The sequence below is a fragment of the Macrosteles quadrilineatus genome, unplaced genomic scaffold, assembly GCF_028750875.1.
Source record: "Macrosteles quadrilineatus isolate MER2022 unplaced genomic scaffold, UCM_ALF_1.0 Scaffold_2__2_contigs__length_208266976, whole genome shotgun sequence".
NCBI classification, from domain to species: Eukaryota; Metazoa; Arthropoda; class Insecta; order Hemiptera; family Cicadellidae; genus Macrosteles; species Macrosteles quadrilineatus.
The window spans coordinates 64,346,678-64,354,322 of NW_026542595.1; positions in this window are offsets into that span (position 1 = coordinate 64,346,678).

A 7,645-nucleotide genomic window follows, 5' to 3' on the forward strand; every position below is an offset into this window, starting at 1 on the left:
GAAGCAGAAAAAGCAGTTGACATAGCGAAGCGGATTCTAACGAAATGTAGTGATCCAAATCTTGGATTGCTAGAATATAGAAATACACCCTTAGAGTCTGGTCTTTCACCTGCAGAGTTACTTTATTCACGGAAGCTCCGATCAACATTACCGTCAATAAATAACTTCAGACAGGTAACAAGGGAAAGATTGCAAAAGTTTAAAGAGAAGGATTTTTCAATCAAGGAAAGAAATAAGAGAAACTACGATGTAAGGAAAGGTGTAAGAGATCTCTCACAGCTTGATCAAAATGACAAAGTTTGGATTCCAGATTTAAAACGTTATGGACATGTTGAGAATAAATCAAATCATCCTCGGTCCTACCTGATAAATACACAGGCAGGGAAGATCAGAAGGAACAGGAGACATATAATAGCTGTGCATAGGCCTATTGAAAATGGTGGAAATAGATTTGAACACCAATACCAAGAAGACCAAGGAACTGAAACTGATGCTGGACATAATTACAATAGCAATGAAAATGACAGACCTAAAAGAAGTATAAAACCACCTCTTAGATACAGTGATTCAGATTTTTACAAATAAACTAAAAAAAAGAGAAAAGAGAAGATGTGCTGTTTGGTATTTTTATAATTGCTATCATATGTTGCATATTTGATGTTTGTTTTTATTGTATTGTTGTTTTAAGCTTGAAGATTTACTTTTGGGATCTTGGCTAATAAAGTATCTATGTTTAACTGTGGTGTGAGTTTTACCTTTCACTTCAGACATGACTTTTGAAAAATTCAAGGAGTTGTGTGCAATGGCTTGGGAAGACAAATATGGGTTTTTAGTCATTGACAAAAGTCAGGATCAATATAATGGACGATACGGGATTGGTCTTAGTAGTTTCATTACGGCTTTCTAAAGGTGCGCATTTATATTTACAACGATATAAAGGGTTTCGATGTAAAGCTTTATAATGTTAAATAAAATTTATGTACATTTTATTACAAAGATAAAAGGAAATTTTACGGTAACTATTGTTGTAGAAAACCTCCGCATGGGTTTCAGTTCAACAAGAGATGTTGGAGGCATAAAAGACCTAAAAGCTCAACTATTATACCACCTGTAGTACTTCTTATGATCTCAGCAAGTGAGAGGACTTATAATAGGGATACTTGGTTAAACTTTGTATAATGTTGTCAAAAGAAGAATGTTCCACTGGAACTAGTGATGTATCATAAAGATAAGAACAACTGTACGGTAAGAAACCCGCAAAAGCTCGTTTCTAGGTTCAGACCTTTTCCTGATATATTTGGAACGACCCTACCCCTGCGAGATCTACATGGAAGCGTCAATTTTTCACAAGTCGTGTTTAGAATGTTAGAATATGGATGTTTGATACCAAATGCTAGTAGATGTATAGTTTTGACAGAAAGGACAATACCGATAAGGTCACCTTAAAAGATTTATCAAACCGCTATGTCTTTAAAGTGTTATATTAATATAAGTTATAATGTTGCCTGTGATGTTGTCCCAGACAGCATTCCTCCTCAACCTAGGGGTAAACCATACAGTGGTGTTAATAATCTCTGTCAAGGGTTTTATACTGTAGATTTTTTAAGAGAAGCTTTACCTACAGTTGCCTTGAATTGTGAAAAATTCGGAATCATTTTGAATAATCGTGTGTATTCTGTAACTAATTCAAAATTACTCGAACAGTGGAAAAGGTTTACAGGGGCAAATCCATGCGAGTTTTGGCTCTTGAACTCGTTTTTATTACAGAACATTAACAAACACAGACCAATTGATACGCTCAAGAGATTCATGACGGCAGCAGTGGAAAAAGATGTGTACATAGTATCAGAAATCCCTCAGTGGAGAGATGAGTGGAAACGTACATTTATATTTAAAAGTCTTATACGACCGTATGTGCTACCACGTTTTGATGCTAGGGTACCGAATTATTATAACGGACTGGACTTTAGTTTTGGAATCTCCTTAATAGATGTAATACATTTCATACGAAAACACAAAAAGCGTGCAATGTTTTTAGACAGATGGAATTACCTTATATTCTCCAAGTAAAACTCAAACTTTTAGTTTTTACTATGGAACCTAAGAGTAAACAACTTCATTCCAAACTTATTGAGTTGCGTACATCTATAAAACGCAAGTATAAGATGTTCAAGGAAGGAACTGAAGAAAGTGATATATTACTTGAAAAGCAATACAAACCGATCATACAGGAGCTAAGAAAAACGCCACACAACGTCACCGATATAAAAACAGAGCAACCAACTATTAAGGAGGAACATCTGTACGACGATGACAAAGGACAATCGGTAGATTATTATTCTACTGATGATGACGAGGAGGAAGAGGGGGAGACTAAAAAGGTTCTCCCCAGACACCATGTCAACATCTAAAACTAAAGATTTGCCAGAGCTAGTGGCTACACCTCAACAACAGGCGTCAACAACTCAGTTTATTGAGACATACTTTAAGAATCCCATTACGCAGCATTATATGAATATGTATAAGAGATGCTGGTGGAAATAAAAAGACAATAGACTATGTTTATGGACCACAGTTTTTAGATGGTGAAAAGTTGATGGTAGGTGGAAAAGAATTAGATTTTGATTGTGAGGGAAATATAAAAATAGGTGGTATAAATTATGGAGCATCTGAAGGTCTTTATGCATTACTTTTCAAAAGACTACCAGATAGTAATACATACACGAATGAAGATTTAAATAAATACAAAAGTGCACGATTTCATACAAATGCTCATAGAGACGGTTTCAAGCATTACGGTAAAATTTAATCAAGTAGAGGGTTAAAATATACCGAGATTATTCAAAAACTATTTCCCAGTCGTGGTAAGGGTATGACGTGGAAGAATACAAAACATCACGATGTGTTATATTGGGACGATCCAAACGAGTTGGTGGAGCGATTTGAACACATATGTATGTCTACAGAGTCTGGAAACAAAGTGCATGCGAATTAAATTATTAGTATTGTGGAGGAGCTGAAAGAGGCTGGCTTTATAAAGGGTTTTGGTAATAGTAAATTCAAGGCATTGTTAAAATGGCGATTGACAAGTTTGGACGCAGCTCAAAGTCCTCGGAAAAAAATGTCAAGGGACCTAAAGGCGATAAATTTAATATGACAACTGATGGGCACTACGATATAAAGAACAAGCGCCTAACTTATATTGGGGATGCTGTAGAATCACTTGATGCAGTGTCCAAAATTGTATGTGGATTCACGGCTGATTTCACTGGAGAGTGGAGGTTTTAATCTTGGATCTAAAAGAATGAGAAATGTAGATTACGCTTTTGAGGGAAAAGATGCTATTAACCTACAGACTTTAAAACGAATGTGTTTAAGATGTGAAGACTCTGACTTTGACGCTGGTAAAAAACTAATCAACAATCTAGGTAATCCTAGGCATCAAAGAGATGCTGCAAATAAACGTTTTGTGGAAAATATTTGTTTAAAGGAACATTCAGCAATAAATACTAGCTTAGAAATACTTCGTGAAGATCTGAGATTATTTAAAGAAAGACTTGCAAAATGTGAGGGTTTAATAGCAATAATAGTAATAAAGACTACCATGATAAAAACTTGAGAAAATTCGGAGTTTTAATATATAATTATATAAATAAAAAGGAAACAGGAAGGTCTGCTACAATACCAATAGAAAGTGAAAAAGATTTCATAAATTGGGAATCTTTGTTTGTCGATCTTTCAGTAGCTAATAAGAGTGGAGCAGAAGAAGTCCGTCCTCTTCCGCCTAATAGCTACGATCTTTTCATCGACAAGGAACTGGAAAGACCGTCTACTTAAAGAAAGTGAACGCCTTAAAATGGCAGAATCCAAAAGTAAGAAACTCAGATGTAAACAAAACACCGTTCAAGGAGGAGGTATAGTTTCTTCGGTTTTTAATAAAGCTATCGACTTATTACCCATCGAACTTCATATACCGGGAGGATATCAATATTATGGACCTGGAACTAAACTAGCCAAAAGGTTGGCCACAGTAGTCCAGTCAAGGAATGAGGTGTAGAGTGCGTGAGCAGGTAACTAAGCGATTCCTTCAGAAACTTGTTCAGGGGGCTTGGGGTGTTAACATACCAAAAGTCCTGACTCCTAGGTGGTGAGCCAGGGGGTGGAGGGGGGAAAAAGGGGGGGAAAAAGGTACGCATTTTGGGTTTTTTGATTATATCTCGAAAACTATCAACTTTTTGTATACTATAGTAAATTATAAAATTGAAGAAGATTAAATTTTCTACAAGAAAAGTATATAATGTGTTTATTTTGGTTCAACAGATTACGAGTTATAACTTATTTAATTGATATCTTAATAAAATCTTCTTCCATAAGAAATACATGTAAATTAGTATGCGAAATAGGGCGAATCCTATCCGCCCAAAGGAAATATAAATGATATTCTGGAAATCTTGAAAAAATTTCCAGTAATTTGACACTTTAATCATTAAAATTGATCCAAAATTAAGGCGAGGGCGAGGTAACAAAATGTCGAGTTTTGGTGTTTTTTTTATTGGAAATATAAAAAAAAACCTTAAATCATCCCATTTTTAAACGCTCACCCTCGCTTTAATTTTTGACAAAATTTCATTATTAAAGTGTCAAATTACTGGAAATTTTGTCAAGATTTCCAGAATATCAGTTATATTTCCTTTGGGCGGATAGGATTCGCCCCATTTTGCATACTAATTTACATGTATTTCTTATGGAAGGAGTATTTTAATAAGATATCAATTAAATAAGTTATAACTCGTAATCTGTTGAACCAAAATAAACACATTATATACTTTTCTTGTAGAAAATTTAATCTTCTTCAATTTTATAATTTACTATAGTATACAAAAAGTTGATAGTTTTCGAGATATAATCAAAAAACCCAAAATGCGTACCTTTTTCCCCCCCTTTTTCCCCCCTCCACCCCCTGGCTCACCACCTAGGAGTTAGGACTTTTGGTATGTTAACACCCCAAGCCCCCTGAACAAGTTTCTAAAGGAATCGCTTAGTTACCTGCTCACGCACTCTACACCTACTTTTTTTTGATCATTCATTGACTGGACTACAGGGGATCCAGAAATAAATAAATAAGATCAGGCTTGTAAGGCGCACGACATAGCTTACTCTAGATATAAGGATTCAGAGAACAGAAGACGTGCGGATCAAGAACTAGCTGAACGGGCTTGGCAGAGATTCAAGGCCCCAGATTCGTCTGTAGTGGAAAATGCAGCTGCCTGGACAGTTACAACAGCTATGAAAGCCAAAACAAAATTCGGTGGAGGACGCAAGAAGAAACAAGCCCCGAAACGCAAGAGAAGTAAGGGTACAGGGTTATACTTGAGACCGTACAGAAAGGTTCAAGGTTCGGGCAAGAAAAAGAAACGCACTACAAGGAAAAAACATAAAAATCCCGGTGAAACCACTGACAAACTACGATTTGGAGAAATATGCAAAATTACTAAAAAACCAAACTTTAGAGGAGTGTACATGAGAGATATGCTACCTTCAAACCCAAAAAAATATGAATCGGTAATAGTGAACTTGTATTCTGGAAGCGGTAGTGGCACTCATTGGGTATGTTTTAGAAAATTAGACAGAGTGTATTATTATGACAGTTTTGGTAGTTTGAAACCACCACCAGAGCTCTTGAGGTATTTTGGGAATTGCACAATTTACTATAATTACAAAAGAGAACAAAATTACGATTCAGTTATTTGCGGACACTTGTGCTTAAGGTTTCTTTCTAGTAATGTTTTGTCTCACGGGAAAATCTAGCGTTCTGTCACATGAACTAGCATATCCAATGTTTACTTATATTTACTATTTATTTATTTATGTTTACTTATGTTTACTTGTAAGTACCGGGGATTGGGAGCTTGGTCTGGTAGATTTAACAACTTACAACTCAATTCCCAACATTGAAACAAATATCAATGATAAGTTTTACTATGGTGAAAACAAAAAGGTCGTTATTCCCAGGGAAGCTATGAGATCGAGGACGTAGAAAAATACATAAAAATCTAAATTAGGTGAAAATATTACCTTCTCATTAAAAGCAAACAATAACACTACAAGCAGAATTGTGTTGTAGTGAAAAATTGTAATTTTCGGAAAAAGACAGTTTGGCAAAGGTGTTAGGTTTCAAGCCAGGTGTATACGAAGCCGACACGCTTCACACATCAGACCTGCCAATTACTATAATTAAAGTGAATTCAATACGTGTTGAGTGTAATATCAGTCGAGGCTCGTTTTTAAACGGTATAGAAGGCCATGTCATACACCAGTTTTATCCTGCAGAACCTCCGGGGTATAAAATAATTGAGATTCCAAAGAATTTGATTTACTTACCTGTCATCGCTCAAACGATAAACAACTTTTCTTTATCTTTAAGAGACCAGGACGGTAATTTGGTTAATTTTCGGGGAGAGCCTATATGTGTTAGACTTCATCTCAGACGTAGAGATTGGAATACTATTTAGAGAAATAACTACTACACAAAAAGTCATTTCATCAAGAAAGACTGACCAGTTAAGTTGTAAAAATATACGTTTTCTACGCTCTCTCGGTTTAAAGTACTAAAAAATGGTAATGCTGGTGATAGAAAACGCTGCTATGTACGATGACTCATGGAGTATCATAATCATCAATCATATGTCCCGTGTAGCTATAGAAACAACGACGAAGTTAAAATACCACTTTTACAACAGGATATTCTTACCTTACCGTTTGATAGTTACGTTGTCATTCACAGTAAAGTAGAGGCAATTAAAACAGCAGGAGCTACGACATTGGATGTTAATTTGGTCAACAACGGTATCGCTTTTTTGTTTGACGAGGTTCGTTATGAGATCTCTGGTAAAGAAATCGATAGGACTAGAAATGTGGGAATTACAACGACTTGGTTTCCATCCGGGAAGAAGAAAAACGTGTTGGGAAGAAGAAGAAAAACGTGTTACAGAACGCCTGTTGGTTCGGGCCGGGTGAGACAGTGAATGTTAAAGACGTGAATGTTTAAGACTTTATATACTCCATACCGCTTAGACTTCTTTTAGGATTCGTAGAGGATCATAGAAAGGTAATCGTCAGTAGTAAACAAGAACTCATTTTATTGAGATCCTCGACCGACCTGAACGCTGTAAGTACGTCTGAAGCTGGTACTTTAAAATTGGAAATCGTAAAGATGTACTGGTGTGTGCCTCACGTGATAGTAAACGATTCAGCAAAACTCAGACTTTATAAGTACATCGAGAAAGACCCACATATCCACATACCGTTCAGACAGTGGGAAATGCATGAGTACGCGAATTTACCCACGACCAGTGATACTTTTTCCTGGCCTATCCGTACGACCAACCAGTTGGAAAAACCGAGGTACATAAGTGTCGGCTTTCAAACAGGTAGAAAAAACGACATCGCCAAGGATATGTCACAATTCGATTCTTGTGACGTAAAAGATATAAAAGTGTACCTAAATTCGACATACTACCCCTATGACGCTCTACTCTCAAATACAGCATTGTTTTACGACGCTTACGCTAATTTTCAAAGTTCTTTTTACGGTAGAGTAGCTCGCCGATATTTAACTTTACGGATTATAAAACAAAATGTCCCA